The following is a 17,539-nucleotide window of genomic DNA, read 5'->3' as shown; positions in this document are numbered from 1 at the left end:
GGCAGAGTAGAGGGGGAGGATCACCTCCCTCGACCTGCTGGACACGCTCTTCTTAATGCACCCCAGAATGCCATTGGCCTTTTTGGCCACGAGGGCACACTGCTGGCTCATGGCCAACCTGTCGTCCACCAGGACGCCCAGGTCCCTCTCTGCAGAGCTCCTCTCCAGCACCTCATCCCCCAGCCTGTATTGGTGCATGCAATTATTCCTCCCTAGGTGTAAGACCCTACACTTGCTTTTGTTGAACCTCATCCGGTTTCTTACTGCCCAGCTCTCCAGCCTGTCCAGGTCTCACTGAATGGCAGCACAGCCTTCAGGCATGTCAGCCAATCCTCCCAACTTCGTATCATCAGCAAACTTGCTGAGGGTGGCCACTATCCCCTCATCAAGGTCATTGATGAAGATGTTGAACAAGACCGGACCCAGCACAGACCCCTGGGGGACACCACTGGTTACAGTTACTTAGAGGGCACTGACTGATGAAGATGAAGGGCGGTGAGGACAACCATAGAGTGGTCCTGATGATGATGAGTGGCTGTGAAGGGCCTCTGCCCACAACACAGTGTAAAGCAGGAGGAAAAGGGGGAAAATTATAGCAGGGCAGCTGTAATTAAGGACAGCCTTACTGAGCATCTGGTGACACTGGGGACATCCAAGCTGAGCACACCCAATTCAGCTGGTCCCTCTCTGCATGCTCAGGAGGATGTGTTGTCACATCCACCTCTTGGGATTTTAATATGAAATACGAGGAAATCATCAAATGAAACAACTCCTTTGGCAGCTCCCTAGCCCACCTGGCCCTTGGCCTTTCTACCAGAGCAAGGCCAACTGGAGGGCCAGTCCCACTGCTTTGCCCAGGGTGTTTTAGGGACCACTGGCAACACACAGCTGAGTCTGCTGATAGATGAGAGCTGATGATGTGCCCAGGTGCCTCTGTCCTTAAAAAGAGTGAACTAAGGGGATGAACTCCGTGGGTTTTTCTCTGCTCCCTTAGACTCTTATGCCAATGACTACGGCAACAGTTTTACTGCAGAAAGCCAGGACAATGAAACAGGATTTTTTTTGGAGATAGTCAGGCTCTTAGGCTTTTTTTTTATTTTTTTTAATTTTATTGCCAATAAATAAGAGAATTTGGGGGTTTTAAAAGTAGGAAGATGAGAGGGTGAGTCAGACAGTGTTGCTGACCGCAGCTTTGCCTGCAAACTGGGAAATGCAAAGAAAATAATTTCTGCACTATAGAAATGTCTAATTATCATCTGCCATCTCAAATGCCTCCAATGAGAAACTCCTGCAGAGACCTTTGAAGCTATTTTAATGCAGAAAGTAGGAAAATACTGTCAAACTGAACCAAGATGCAGAATGTGATCACATAAATCCAGTGTCTTGGAGCACAGCCCAGACGTTTCTGACTTTGTTGTTTTTTGCTGCAGTTTAGCAATTCAGCAGAATCATGTTTGCAGCCCTGGATCTACTGGTTTTGGTAGGGATGTTACTTGAACTAATCGCTTATGTAAATAAACATTTAAACCTACAGGAAGGCTAAGGCAACTGTGAAAAGTAATCACAATTAACTTCCAGTAGTACATAGGGGTTGTAAATTATCATTATTTTTCCAGTTTGCCAAGGCTTTATTTTTAGAGGGGATATAAAAAACTGCTAAGCTTTCAGTTCCTGACATTTCTCTTTGGAGTGAGAACAGAGTGATAGCAATTAATGGGAAAGTCTCAGGCACTGCCAATGGGCTGAGGCTTGTCTGGGCATTTTCAGATTTCAACCCCCTCAGAGAAAGAGGAATTTGTGCAATGCTATGCAAAGATAATTATTGGTAACGAAAAGAGAACAGCATCGTTATGGTTTCAGAAAAATAAATAAGCCCAAATCTGAGCTCTGTGACCACTTTGAGAAACTAACCCCTGGCCACACGCTACCTTAGTTGATTTACTGCATGTTGTTTTAGGAAGTGGCTGAGCATACTGTACCAGAAGCGAACACTGCCTATCGGTGTCACGCTCACCCAAGGCATCCTGCACACCCTACAGAGTGAGGAGATGCTGATGGTGTGGGTATGCATGGGCATCCCAGGTCTGGGAGGGGAGTGCTTCACATCTCTGCCTGCATCTCACCCAAGGAAGATGAGGATGAACTCATCCCAGCCCACTCTGGCCCCAGATTAAGCAGAATACGGCCCAGCTGCTGGGTGGCCGTGAACTCATTTCAGACCTTCAAGAAACTATTGCTCATGTTCCCAGATTGCCCAGAGATGTGATAAATGCCCAGTACGTTGAGATACCCAAGCTCAGGCTAGATGGTCTCTGAGTGCCTGATGGAGCTGTAGGTGTCTTTCTTCATTGCAGGGGAATTGCACCAGATGACTTTAAAAGGTTCCTTCCGTCTCAAATGATTCTATGATTCTTAGGAAGGAGCTGATAATGATTCCCATGGGGCCAACACCATCACCTTTCCACTTTTGCAGCAGCACTGAAAGATCCAAAAAGAGCTGCAGGTGCGGGAGCTTCAGAAGTGAATTGCACTGAACATTACCTTTGGTGGAGCTTTGTCCCTTGAAATATCTTTTAAATTCAGCATCACTGGCAAAAGGAAGGGAGCAAAGAAGGGTTTAGAAATGTTTATTAAATAAAGCAGAGTTTCAAATCTGTATTATTGTTGCAGGACACAATGGTCGTTACTGTTTTCGCTGGTAAGTGCCAGTGTGATTTAAAGCTGCTGACAGCACCAGACTCTGACAATGAAATCATCTCTCCCTCTCCTCCACACAGCTCGGGCAGACATTCATTTGTATGTATGGGTTCAGCCAGTCTGCTGCGTCTGGCCAGAGCGACAGATACTAATGGCATATGTTAATTACAACCCAACAACTTCCTTTCACTTGGGTGTTTATTGACAGCCTCACTTCTGCCCATCAAGGCAGCTGGCGCGGATTGCTGAGCTGTGTGGGGCCACAGCAGCGTCACCTCCATTCGGGCTCTGGTGTTGCACTGCTCCATCAGCTGGTTGGCAAAGCTGGCATCCCAGGGAAAGGTTTTGGGTTCTCCCCACTCTCCTTTCCTAACTTTGCAGAAGGGTTGTAGAGGATAGGGAAGCTTGGGAGGAAATTTCCCGTGGTGGTGGCTGGACTCCTGACTGGTCCAGGTGCAACTCAGATCCAACTAGCTGGAAAATAGCTCAATAATTCGGAATTTAGAGGGATTGTAAACTATCTGATATAGCTGGTGAATGCAGGCAAACAGGTTTTGACATGAGTAAAAGCCATCATCATATTGTGCAGAGCCAGGACCTATTGACTCTATAGCCGATATTCAAGAGTAATCAGGGACAAATGTTTGGAGAGTGGCTGCAAGAAACATTTGAAAGAACAATTAGAGATTAATATCTCAGGTGAAGTTTCCTTCTCATAACAACTTCTTCTGATGTCAGAAAGATGAGATTCTTTTTAAAAACAGATGATGTCAAATTCTTGTTTCTAAACATTTTATCCTTCTTGAGGAGTATCTATCCTAACAATTTTTTATGGCATGGTGATCCAAGATGGCTTCTTGATTTTACGTTATCATAGAATCACAGAATTACAGAATCACTGAGGTTGGAAAAGATCATCTAGCCCAACCATCGGCCCATCCCCAGCATGCCCACTAACCATGTCTCTCAGCACCACATCTACACGCATTTGGGGCCTTCACACAGTGTTGTGCTACTCCTGTGACTACGAGTTGTTAAGTCCCTACATAATTCCCTACAGCCTTCAGTCATCTGGAAGTAGAGTGTAATTAGCAGGTTTTGCCAACTCATTATTTAACCTGCTTATGGACTTTTTGTTTGTGCATGTGCTGTTCGTTCACAAATATCCAAGCCAAAATGGTACATCTGCTTTTATTTGCTGAGATGTGCAAAGAGTTATGACAGTTGTCCTTTCCACACTGAAACTGGCTCTTCTTCCTTCTGTATATGGTTTTCTTTCTTGAGGTTAATTACTTTACCTACTGGTGTAACCAGTTCTGTTGCACATTTATTAAATAAAGTCTAAAAGATGCTTGATACCATGTAGATCATCACATAGATGGCCTACTGAAAAAGAAATCTATGAGTGGTCAATTCTCAAATTCCAGCAACTCACTTGTGTTCTTGCTTAAACCAGGAGGCTGTTACCATTTAGACCAGCACTGCCCAGTGGCCAGAGGATGCTTCCATGTGCCTGTAGAACATTCTACCAGAGGAGCTGCAGAACAGCTCATTGTCTTCTCCTGTGAGACATGGGATGAGGGCATGCCTCTGCCCACAGGGTGCCATTAGTATGCTGTTTCTTCTTTGCATGGGCTTAAGGCAGAGATGAATGGAGTTGTCCATGATCTCTGGCTGTGATCTCCAATAGTGTTACCCATGGTCTTTCCAGCAGGACTGGAAAGGTCCTATCTGGGATGAGTAACCCAGAATACCAGAATAAACAAGGTGGGTTTTTTTGTTTTTTTTTCCCCTCCCAGTATTTGCATCCAGCAAATTCCCAACACAATCACATGCCACATAATACCAAACACAGCCCAGAAAGCATGTCAGATGAGCAAGGGCACTTGGTCTAGCAGCCTCTATTGAAAATGGCTTTGTCTCTAGTTTAAAGGCAAGACATTTAATTATCAGATCATACATTGTTCTCAGTCCCCATGCTACTGGACTGATGGAATATTTTAGTTATTTATTGGGATGTAGGAAAGCCAAACTCTTTGAATACTACAAAAACAAAAAGATTGTAGGCATTGTACTATTCCTCTGTCTCTCTCAAAAAACAAAGAGACTGTGTACAAGACAGAAAAGAAACAATTTCTTTCAGGATGAGAAGAATACAGTAAATACTATATCTATAACCAGAAGGTGCTCAGGGGGTGAAGTTTGCAGTCAGGGATGTGGTTAGTGGGTATAGTGGTGATGGGCTGATTGTTGGATTAGATTATCTCAGTGGTCTTTTCCATAGATTCTATGATTCAATGGTTCTAAGAGCTTTCAGAAAAGGCTAAATGCTGTCACTACCCCAGCGCAAGGCAATCACATCAGCTGCACAAACCTACGGGCAATTGTGTGTTTGTTGTTCAATTTGTTCAATGCTCTGTGGCCTTCACTCTGTTCTTCTGTTAAAATAAATCATAATATTTAAGCAGAAACATCTTCAGATGCCTTCTGCTGTGTTCTGACAAAATGTTCCCTATCCTAGAGCATTTCTAGAGGACTAACCATCCTGCAGGAGAGTCTCCTGCTGGGCAGTCCCAGCTGTCACTTGTGCTGCTTTGTGACTATGTACAAACATAGTCCCTATGTGCACAACCATCAACCACTGAGTAGCTCTCCCTCTCCCTGAAACTGCATTCTTTGTGTGCATCCATTGAGAAGTCATGATGCATGTTTTTTCAAGAGAAACTAATACAGCTGGCAGAAGTAAGCAACACAAGAGGAATCTCAGATTGGATATTAGTAAAAATTTATTCTTAGAAAGAGCAGTCCTGCACTGATACAGGGTGCCCAGGGAGGTATTTGAGAATTGTGGCACTGAGGGATGTGTTTAGTGGGCATGGGGCGGATGGGCTGATAGTTGGGCTAGATGATCTTAGTGGTCTTTTCCAAACCTTATGATTCTATGATTCTATGAATTGGTAAGGGTTTGTAACCATGGCAGAGGATTCTAGCAAAGCCTGGTGGCACTTTGTGGTCACTTTGTCATCTCTATTGGCTGAGGTCCTTGAAGGGCCCAGGAAGAGCCAGGTGCTCTGATCACCAGAAGGTGCTGCTTCTTCAGAAACCCTCTGAGCAGCTGGCTCTGTCTCCAGGAGTGCTTCTGTCACTCCATGCTCCCTGGGAATGGCCTTGGAGGATGAACTTTGGATGTTGTTTTCCAGCCTGAAAGCCTGAATGCTTCAGAGACTTGTTACCCACAACCCCCTTTTCTTTCCTCCTTCCTGCACTGTGTATCAAACAAGCAATGGCTGGAGTCAATGTGAGACTGAGTTGCCAGCAAAAACATCCCTCTCAAGTCCTAAAGGAATTTGGGATATTTTTTTCTCTGAATTGCTAAGACCCTCCAAAGCACAGTGATTGTACCAACCTTTAAAATAAAGGCTGAGGGCCGGGAAGTCTTGAATTAGGAACAGGAAGCTCTGGATGAACTGATAACCAAAATGCTGCTTTAGTGCAAGTCGGTGAATACAGCAGGACAGCAGCATAGCCTCTGCAGGGACAGATCCTGTCCTCCCATCATCTTGTACACCACCCAGAGTAAGCAGCAGAAGCAATTAAAGATGTATCTACATTTTCAGCAGCATTTAAAAAGTGTCCCTCAGAAAAATGAATAGGCACGTGGGTAAAATTCTGTCCTGGTAAAAATTACATATGAATGTGAAACTCAAGAGTGCACTTTGAATGAGGCAAAGAGAAATGGCTGCAGATGTATCGGTGGACAGAGTGGAGGAAGTTTCTGGTAGGCCCAACAGGCAGCAGAAGGCAGAGCTGTTCCATTGTAATTGTCATAGCCGCTGCACTGTAGAAGACTTTTAAAGGACAATTTGAAGCAACAGATGGCTCTTTGGCTATTTCCACAAACGAAGGAAGGCTTAGGAAATGCTGTCTGGTGCAGTAGAGAAGAGGACAAACCAGGTGATTTGCCCATGTTAATTGAAACTTGAAAAACCTGTGAGATACCTCACAGATGAGGCCAAAAAGGTCTGAAGGGTTATAGAAAGAACAATAAAAAAGTTTGAGGCACAGACAGGCTGGTAGGAGAAAAGACTCATGTGGGAGTGACGGCGGGTATGAAGGAACCTGACAGAATGACTCGAGATAGTACAAAACATGTCAGCTGGAGTAATACAGAGAGTTTCAGCTGAACACGTTGTTTGCTTTTGTTTAACCAGAGCTGCAACCAGAGCAAAGTGACATCAGATGAAAATGAAAGACAGCAGGTACCAACATTCAGAAGTGAAATGTTCCTTTTGGAGAACAACGCATACTTTGATTGCCATGAGTGAGCAGATGTTTTTTCATTCCTCCTGTGTTCGGGTCCAGTCTATGGATGTGGGACTCGTTTCCCATGACGCTCACAGCAAATACTCTGTTCGTGGGAAAGCTTTCCATGAGGTGGTGTTGGAACTGACAGTTCAGCCCGGTCCCACAACCAGCAGGTGTTTGTATGACTAACAGGCCCAGCAGGAACATCAAGAGAAAGAAATGGTCTATGAGCCATCTCAGTTTGAGGTGTGATCCAATTGCTAACTGCCAAAGATTAGGAAAAAAACCTCTCATAAGTACTGTATTCCAGGTCTACTTGATCCTTGCACTTCTGGAGTTAGACATTTTTGGACACAAGCAACTGAGCTAACTACTGCATCCACTTGGCTTGGCTCCTGCGTCCTTAGCCCGTGTCTGCAGGCAGGTGGAGATGCAGCACACATACTACACATACTATGGGAAACCAAAGATGTTTTAAAAGCTTCTCCTTGCCCTTCAGGCAAAAGTGCCCAAAACCAGGGGCTGCTGCTGGGTAAAATGAAAGAAAGACCCAGTGTCCAGGGCTGGTGTTTGCAAGCAATGCATTACTCCATTAGAGATGCACACCTACTTAAACAGCAGGACATGCAGGGAAGCTGATGATTGCACTACTGTGCACAAGCGTGGGCCAATGAAATCTTGCACAGAGAGCCTGAGGCGAGTGACTCCCCCAACCCAAATCCTCAGCTTTCAGCATCAGAGCTGCAAAGGGAAGACTGGGCTCTCGGAGAGAGCAATTGCAGGAGACCATGGGTCACTATTTCTTAGAAGGAGTGTGGAGCAGGCAGAAGCTGCTTCAGAGCTTCTGTAATCAGGTCCCAGCACTCAGTGATGCCTCCCAAGAGCTGCAGTGGCAGGAAGTCCCCACAGAGCAGCAGGAGACACTTTTGCAGAGCAACTTTGCTCTCCTGCAAGAGGAAGTTGATTACGCAGCAGCAGGAAAGTTGCCAAACAGTTTTATCCCAAAGGAAGAGAAATTGAAACCGGTACAGGCTAGGAATTCATTACTGTGACAGTGTTTACCTTCCTTGTTCCACTTTTCTTCCTTTAGTAAGCATATTTTGTGTTGCCCATCTGATTCCTGTTGGAGAAAGTGCAGGGATGACTGACCATCAGGCAGCTGAGACTATTTCCCAGGTGTGAGCTCACAGTGCCCTCGTGCTTGGCCATCACTGCGGGCCATGAAGCCCTGGCAGAAAGGTTATGTACACATGACTCTTATTCACGTCTCTGGAAATGTTGGACAGACGTCCAAAGACAGGCTTTGTCTCCAGGAGCAGACACAATATCTCATTATGGTCTGGAAGGATCATTCTCAGAGATTCAGTACCAGGATGACATATCCATAAAGTCCTTGGGGATCTGTTTTTTTGTAAACACACAGACATGACTCAGATTATACTAATGCAGCTACGTGTGAAAATTCTGGGGGAAAATACAACCCCAAACCACCTTCCTAAGAAAATAAGCTGTGAAGCCAAATACTGCACGGTATTTTTTTTTTTGCCTGGCTATCAGCAATTTACAAGTTCTCTCTCATTGGCCCCTGGGAAACAGCACATCCCAAGACTATGAGCACCATGCAGTCCAAAGCAGTGCCAACACACTCCAGTGTGATTGAAAGAAAAAGCGTGAGGAAATGGTTGGTATTCTCCATGGGCTTTGATGGTGTCCCGGGTCCCTCCTGCATGGCACGCTGTCAGCTGGGCTGCCTGCAGTTTCTGTGCTTGTTGGAGGCTGCCACATCCCGTCCAGCTCCCCAGCAAGCCTTCCGAGGGCTGGATGGTGCAAGCCTTCTGCTAATGGGATGTGCGCTGGTGCTAATGAGCTTCAGAGCACTGACCACAGGGAGATTGGGCCGCTGTTATTTTTCTAATTAATTCAAGAACTAATTGCACGGCAGCATGCTCTGGGGAGAGAGGTAAGAAGTCTGCATGAATCTGTTCCCTCTGCATTTTACACAGAGTGCTTTCCCCCGCCTTTTGTAACTTGTTTAAAAAAAAAACAAAACAAACAAAAAAAACCACCTAAAATCCTAAAAGCTTTGTGAGCTTCTTGCGTTCTCTCCCATGGTGGCTCGTCCTGTACATTAGCTCCTTCTGCTATTTAAAATCTGGCATTCCTTCTGGGCCCACCCATCCTGCACGCGCTGGGCTTGCATTCTTGACCCCTACTGGGAGATGACATTAGCTCTCCGCTTCACTGCCACTCCCTTGTTACTCAAAGCTTATCTGAAACCGGGGTTGCTCTTATCTCTGATTTTCCTTTTTTCTCTCGGTCGTAACACCCTAATTAGAGCCCTGAAGCACACAGAGATGGGATTTGCATGAAAGGCAATGGTCAGGTGAAACTGGACCCCAACTTGTGCAGTTGAAATGCGGCATTTGAGGGCAATAAAGGTTATTTCGAGCCCTCCCTTCTTACCTTTATTTTCTAAACCACTCAAAGACCCTTTTTCTTCTCCGAAGGATCAGAGCTAGTTTCTCTAGTTTTTCTGGAAGAGTAACAACCTTGTATCTTTGTACGGTATTAAATAAACCCTGGAAGAGTTTCCACATTCCTCTCCAGTGTGTATATATTTACTGGAGCGTGTATCACCTGCTACCAAGCCCACACGGTGGATGTCTCTCTTGCATGTTAAGACACTGAAACAAGGCCACTATTACAAACAGTGATGCTCACCACTTTGCTGCTTCTCCAAAGCTGCTCATTAGAGGAAAAAATAGATGGAAGATTAGTCATATTGGAGTGGCAGACAGCTTTAAAGTGAGGCCCTAATAGAATAATGAATAACCCTAATAATAGACAAAGACATCTCCATAACATTCATTATAGCTAACGATTATCATTAAATATTAACTGTAACATAAAATATGGCAAGTTTGTAAATACCACATCTACATAACAAAGCGATTGTCTTACCTTGGGAACATCTGATGGAAGCGACAGCAGCTCCTGGATGCTTCACTTGTGCTCGAAGTCCCACTCCTTAGGGCCAGGCTTATGGTTTTATATAACAGACACTTCCAGGAAGGGTGAGAGAATGTGTTAAGGAAACGACCTCAGAATACTAGATAAGTACATGCAAATGGGGATGATTGCTAGCGATTGCTCTCAGCAGTGCCTCCTGGACCCCACCACATTTCCATCTTGTGCTGTTTGTTCCTCTCTCTGGGCTGACTGCAATCATTACACAGCAGATATTGTGGAATTTCACCGCCAAAACCATACTCTAGAAATGAGCTTTCTTTGTATTTGCTGCAAGCTCCCCAGACATGTGGGATGTACCCAGACTTCAGTCCCAAACTTGGGCAGGAATGGCTTCTGAGGAGGGCTCACGCTTGGAGGGAAGGGAGAAGACTTCTCAGAAGATGCTGGAGGTTATTCTAGCCAGGTGGCAAAAGTTGCCTCCATGACTTTTGAATAGTGAAGTAGAAAGGGGAGAGAAGATGGGAGCTGAAGTGGAAATGCATTATCCAGTGATGTCGTAGACTCTCCCATCTTGGGGATCTTCCAAAGCCACGTGGCCGTGGTCCTGGGCAGCCTGCTCTGGGTGTCCCTGATTGAAGCAGAGGGACCCAGATGTCATAGAATCATAGAACCACAGAATGGCATGGGTTGGAAGGAACCTCAGAGGTCATCCAGTTCCAACCTCTCTGCCGTGGGCAGAATTGCCAACCACTAAATTGGGCACCAGAACGGGTAGCTCAGGGACCCATCCAACCTGGCCTTGAATGCCCCCAGAGACGGGGCAGGTCCCTGACAGCCTCAGCTTTGCTGCTATGTTTCCCCTGTAATTTTAGTACAAAAGAGATGATTTGAAGACTTTCCTGAAGTGTTTCACCAAATAAATCCTGAGTATCTGAGCTTTGTGCAGACGCAATGATTGTTACCCTAACTTCTTAAGGCACATAAGCATTTAAGCCCCCTTAAATCTTTAAGGTAGCACAATGTAAGCATTAAAGCCAATTCAAATCCCTATTAAGTCTTCAATGTTCCTAAAACATTTAAGCCATTTTAAGTCTTTTTAGAGTGACTTCTGGTTTCATGGGAAGCGTGCAAAGTTGATAGACACTTTGTATGGAATGTTCCTTGAAAGTTCATGCTGTCAGAAAAGCCAGTGTATTGTACTCAGCCTTATTAGGAAAAAAAACTTGAACAATGTCTAGAACTGTTATTTCATTGTCATTTTAAGGTTTATTCCTGGGTTCACAGCAATACTTATAAATGTGATAGGGTTTTAATAACACCCTTAATCTACCAACTCAACCTGGTGGTCCATGGCTTTGCAGCACTGGCCTGTGGCACCTACTTGGGAGGACACTGGAGGAAACTGACTGAATTCCTTGCACACTGAGGGACAATCACTAGTTGAGTTCATCACTAGCTGAAAAACTTTGATTTGATTTTACAGCAGTGACCTATGGATAACAATTAACCATGAAGTGTCCCATCTGAAAAGACAACGTTTTTGGCATGCTGTGAAAGCAAGGCTATAGAGTAGAAACTACTTTTGCAACTTTTATTGTGTGATTGCACTCAAGAGGGTGCCCTGGCAAACTGCTGTGCATAGTAACTCTTCACATGAAAAGGGATCAAATCCAGCAAACACTGTCCTTTACACACAGTCAAAGAACTGCTTAACTCCATGAATAAAGGCTACATGTGTGGCAGCTGTTTTAGAGTCCTCAGCTGACAGAGTGCTTTTCCAATAGCTCCTCCTATAATTCTGACCTTTTCTGGTTCTCAACTTCCCTCAATCAGTTAAATGCTTTGTATAAGAGAAGGGATGAAGGAGATCTCCTGTCTGCTTCATTTTAGATTGCCAGTGCCTGGGAAGAAGGCTGCTTCCTTTGGGCCTTTAGCTTGCACTGACATTGCAGTCACCCATTGGAGCTGTCCTCCAAAGTCAACAGAGAGGAATTTGCCTTGAAGCCTCCCACTGAGAGCAAGATGAATGTCTCAACTAAGCGTAGACCACTGTGTTGAAATCCTTCCAGGGTTGACACTGTAAGAATTGGGTATGATTCACCTTTCTTAACTGTGTTATAATAAAATCTATTACTTAGCTGACCTGTGCCTGACCTGGTCACAGGCCATAGTCAGTGGGTGAGACTGGGCCCATTCTGGAAGCCATTCGCCTCAGATGTGTCAGACATCTCACTTTGTAAAAAGGCAACTGCACCTTAAAACAAGTCCGTTTCTCTCCTCTGTGAATCCAGACATCCAGATGTTTGCATCCACTGTGCCCATTCAGTCAGATAGACCCATGCACCTAGGTACAAGTTCAGAGTTAAAACTGGGCTGTCAGGGTCTTACCTACTGCTTCACTGTACATATAAAAGTGAATGACTTCTTTACCCACATCCTGAGGTCAGTTTTAAAGCCTCCCCTAAACTCTATAAAACAACATTGCTGTTGTATCACAGGGCCAGTCTATTTTTCCTCCATGTACTTAATTGCAGACTTTCAGTGTGTGCCATAAAAGGTTTATGCAAGCATACCCAAGTGGGTTTGAATGCTTTCCACTTCCCTGCATTTGCATGTGAGAAGTTACTAAACTCACATTGCAGGTTCTCAGCAGATACAGGGTTTGTGTCTGAATGCCTCCAAGTTGGGGTATTCAGTCGGACGGCAGTGTTTGGACTGTTTGGACTCAGTGACCGCACTCATACCCACATAATCACAAGCATGTACAAGCCACAGGGAATTGTTAAAATGGAGACTGATTTGGCTACAACAAAAGTCTCGGCTGTATTTTGTTATAAAGTGCCTCATTAGTCCGATGTTTTTTGTGACATCCCATTGGTGGTAGATATGAATAGAAGTTCTTTTTTTTCCTTTCTGTTTCACACATGAGCAATAGGCACAAATTCCCACGTCTGCTGAAAACTGACCTGCCCTCCACGCATGGGAGATGTATATGTGAGCAGCTGAGTCTGCAGGATGCTGAACGTCCCCTGCTGATGAGAGCAGGCAGGTAGCTATGTGCCGCAGCCTCTCGGATAATCTAGCCCAAAAAGGGAATGGAAAGTTCAAGAGCTTATTTAAGAGCTCCGTGCCCAAACTTAGCTCGTGCAGAAGGAATCTGTGGGCTGAGCGAGCGCATTTCGCTGCAGCTCTTTCTCTTCCTCATGTCCTGGGATGAGCTGAGTATTCCAGCCTGTGTACAGGCCACACCTGGCCAAGCAGAAGGCAAATGGATTGGTGGGCATGGTGGTGGTGGGTTGGGACTAGATGATCTCAATGGTCCATGACTCTATGAATTGCTACACACAGAGCAACGCACAGTGGATGATGTAAATACGCAATGTGCTTGATTACAGCAAACTCACTCCTGGATAAATCAGCACAGGGATGGAAGAGGGCTGACTGCACTGCCAATCCCATGAGAAGCAGCAAATGCTATCAGAGATGTCACAGAAGCCATCTCTTTTGGCTCTGTAACCATAATTCTCGCTAGTGAGGAGGTATAAATTATTTTAGTGGGTTACAGATCAAAGGCTCTACAATAATCCTTGGTATCTCCTCATTACTTGACTGGAGGAAAAAAAAAATCCCTGGTACACCAAGACATCTTTGTCTATCTGAATGACGTGAAAGAGAGATTTGTACTCGTTCCAAGGCGATTCATCAAAACATATGCTGCATGCTTAGCTATGGTGGAGGTGGAAGGCGCGTGTAATGCACTATTGTTCAACTGCTGATCACCTGCAGAGGCCTCTGCTCTGTAGCACCCCCTTAATAGTTAATGTGAGTGATACTTCACGATGGCAGTCAAGAGCTCATTCTGTTTGCTAAGCCATTACCATCATTATTCTAATTACCTATCGGGTCCTATTCTTGCACGTTGTGCTGCACAAAAACAAAGGGAATATTGTGTGTCTTCCAAAGTTTGCACTCTGAATCAAAGAAGGAGAACACTCAGGCACCTAACAAATTGCAGAAGCTGGAGAGGGGTAGAAATTACCTGGTGAATTAGCCAGGCAACACTTGAAAGAAAAATGGCTGGATGAAAAACGTGCATTGCTGTCAATCCCAAGCTCCTACAGTCTCACAAAGCAGAGCACGGGAAGGCTGAGTGTCTGGTTACCTGCTTCACAGTCAGGGATTCTTTTGGAGTATGTTGACCAATTTACTTGACATTTTGTCGTGGTATCAGTGGTGTAAGGATGAGTTGGTAATTTCTGCTCCATCATGGCAGGAAGCTGATTTGCTCCGTCTTAGTACTTCTTGATAAGGAAGAAAAAGAGGTGAAATAATCAAATTGAAACGTAACATGATTTCAACGCAAATCTTTTTCAATAGTGTGAAGTAATAATTTATACAATTCCCTTTTCTGTTTCATTAATGAAAGTTCCTGCTGGCAGTACCCAAAATAAATCTGAGGTCTGGCATAACATGTAGACATGACTCTATAGAAAAATATCTTTAATTTAATCAATAATATGCCTTTATATGGAAATCTTGTCAGAATGTAATTATGTATCCCAGCAAATGTACTGCTGCATGCTTCTTGATAAAACTACTGCTGTGAACTGAAAAAGACTTGAGGGGCTTCAGATACCCAAAGTATGTTACAGACCCTGTGCGGATGAAATGCTCTGTGTTAGCAGGGCAGAGCTAGAAAGTCATTGTAACTCTCCTGAGTAACATTAGCAGCTATTTTGAGAAAAAGAATACTCTTCTTGGTTTGTAGCTGAGTGTAGGCCTGTCCTCACTGATAGATCAGATTCAATGGGCTGCAGTCTCCTGGCTTGGATTCAAACAAGTTTGTAATGAATTAGATGGCTCGGCCTGATGCACTGACCCATCTGTTTTTGTTTATATGTTTAACCTTTCTGTTCCTGTTCCTGTTTTTTGTCACCCATACGGCTCTCTGGAGTCAGTGCTTCTCCCACGTTTAGTGTACCTACTTAGTGATGCTCAGCTTGGCTTTTCTCAAAGCTTCTGCTGTAGTGACTGTTTGCAAGAGCTCTCTTGAGAGCCCATGGCTTTCTGTCATTGGCAACACAGCCCTTATATTGATTTGATGGAGCTAGCACAAAAGATGATGTGGATGCTCGCTGTGCAGAAGTATCTGTGCTTTCATTGCTACGTCCTTTCCCTTTCTCTACTTCCACTGTCTGCTATCACTTGCCACATACCTAGGTCTTTGGCACTGAGTGAGTATGTCTTGTTACAAAAACCACTCCACTATCTGAAGTCTCTTATCCAAGGTGCAGGTCAGAAACATGAAGTCACAAACTCCTTCCTACATGCAGGACCATGGAGACATTCAAGGCCAGGCTTGATGGGTTCCTGGCAGTTTGATCTACTGGTTGGCAACCTTGCCCATGGCAAGGATTTGGATCTAGATGATCTTTGAGATCTTTTCCCAAGCCATTCTATGATCCTATGATTCTATAGCTCAACTGGGCTGATTATCTCATGCAAAAAAAGAAAAAAAAAAAAGAATGAAAATGGCTATCAAGGCCAGCTCATATCTGAGAGCTGCTTCTGTGCTACATAAAGCTCAAACCTCCAAGCAGACTATCCCACTCTATCCATGTTCTCCGGATTTTTCCATCACTTGTGGATCCCAAGTCCCTCAATATGCCTGCAAGTGGACAGTCGACCTCACTCATTCTTGAGGATCAACAAAACAAAGGGCCCAAGCATGGAGATATAGAATCATAGAATGGTTTGGGTTTGGAAGGTGCTTTAAAGACCATCCAGTCCATTAGCTCAATTTGCCCCAAATCCCTGAGGTACCGCCATATAATAACATGAGGTGTGCTCTGCTCTTTGCTGAAGATCAGTGCTTGTGCAGTAAGACCAGTTCCCTACAAAAGCCCAAGAAACAATTCAGAACGTCTCAGTTTTTAAAAGCTATGTGCTATTTACCAGTATAAGCCTTTCACGATGTAACACTTTCAAAAAAAATATGGTATTTTTCCCCTTCCCTTCCTGTATAGATTGAAGGAAGAAAATATCCTTGTGAAATTAAACTAGTGAGAAAAGACTGAGCTCCAAATGTAATCTGATTGTGGACTTAGGCTTTGCTTACAGTTACGGTGGTGCAAGTAACTGCAGCTGAAGGAGTGTGCCGGCTCTTGCTCTCTCTTGCTCTACGTGGCACGGCTTGGAGGGCGTTTAAAGGCGTGCACTGCATGCTAAGAAAAGATGACAATTTACTGGAGGCTGCGCTAATATGCTTATGCAAAATGTGTCCTTTGATTCTTCCGAGGCATGGGCAAATGCATGCAAGCAACGCTAATAATTAGCTGCAGAAAGTGTCAATGACTGAAAACTCCTGTTTTACCAACAGTGTTGCATGTGTTGGCAGGCCTGAAGCTGAACGGCTTCATTAGGGATGGCCAAAGGGCTCAGATCTGTGCAGGTGCTTAGGCACTCAGGACCCACATGGTCACTGGTGGCCAGATTCTGCCCACCTCCACATCATGGAGGTGCCCGTGTTTGGAGCTTAGTCACCTGAGACAGTGGGAAAAGTAGGCACTTTGGGCATGATTCAGGTTCAAACAGCCCTCAGAGGCACACATCTCCATGGAGGAGCTACTTCGAATAAGCTGCTGGGCTGGGCACCTGGAGGCTTTCAGAGCGGGTTGGGTGCTTTGTGAGATGGCGGGGGAAGATAACCATGTCCTGGGGAGTTCGTAAACAAACCTGGAGAGGAATTTCACGGGAGAGGCTGGAAAGCACTTCTGTTCACAGCAAAAATGTGAAGAAGTGTAGTGCTTGACTCCCTGGGGATGGCAGCATGCATCAGTGTGACCCAAATATAGGAGATGAATTTCTCTTTAATCTCCACTTCTGCCATACATACTGTTTTCATTTCAGTCTTTAAAAGCCTCACTTTTTGTTTCTTTTTGTTTTTTTGTAGCCCATTTCTTGGAACAGGCTGCCCAGGGAGGTGGTATAGTCATCATTCCTGGAGGTATTCAAGAACCGTGTGGATGTGGCACTGAGGTTAGTGGGCATGGTAGGAATGGGCAGATGGTTGAACTAGATGATGTTTGAGGTCTTGTCTACTCTATTCTATGATCCTCAAAAGAGCACTGACTCATCTGCAATATTCATCCAGTCTTTCATTCTGAAAACCACCTAGCATGGAGAGGGGGCAAAACGCACCTGCAGGTAGCACAGAATAATACCTAGGAGGTTTAACCCTTGATACAGACTTGCAGTTTAATTAACATATGTATAGATCTGTGCTAGCCAGTTTTAGTGCATGCCGATGCCAACATTTATTTGCAGTGCCTGCAATAAGGTTACAAATCAACTAATGATATAATATTTTCTCTTGGAATTTATTCTATGAAGATGAATCATATTGGACAGCTAAATGCCATCAGTGTTGTGTCAGCTTTTACTGACTAAAGTATTTTTCCATATGTGATAGTGGACTGTTCTCATTAATGGTTGAGCTGTAAAATCTCGCTTTCCCTCTTATTTATGATACTGGAAAACATCCAGTGTAGCACAGAACATGTGTAAG

The sequence above is a fragment of the Meleagris gallopavo genome, chromosome 1 (genome assembly GCF_000146605.3).
Source record: "Meleagris gallopavo isolate NT-WF06-2002-E0010 breed Aviagen turkey brand Nicholas breeding stock chromosome 1, Turkey_5.1, whole genome shotgun sequence".
Taxonomy (NCBI): Eukaryota; Metazoa; Chordata; class Aves; order Galliformes; family Phasianidae; genus Meleagris; species Meleagris gallopavo.
The sequence above is the reverse complement of the archived record's forward strand: the minus strand, read 5'-3'. Positions refer to the sequence as shown.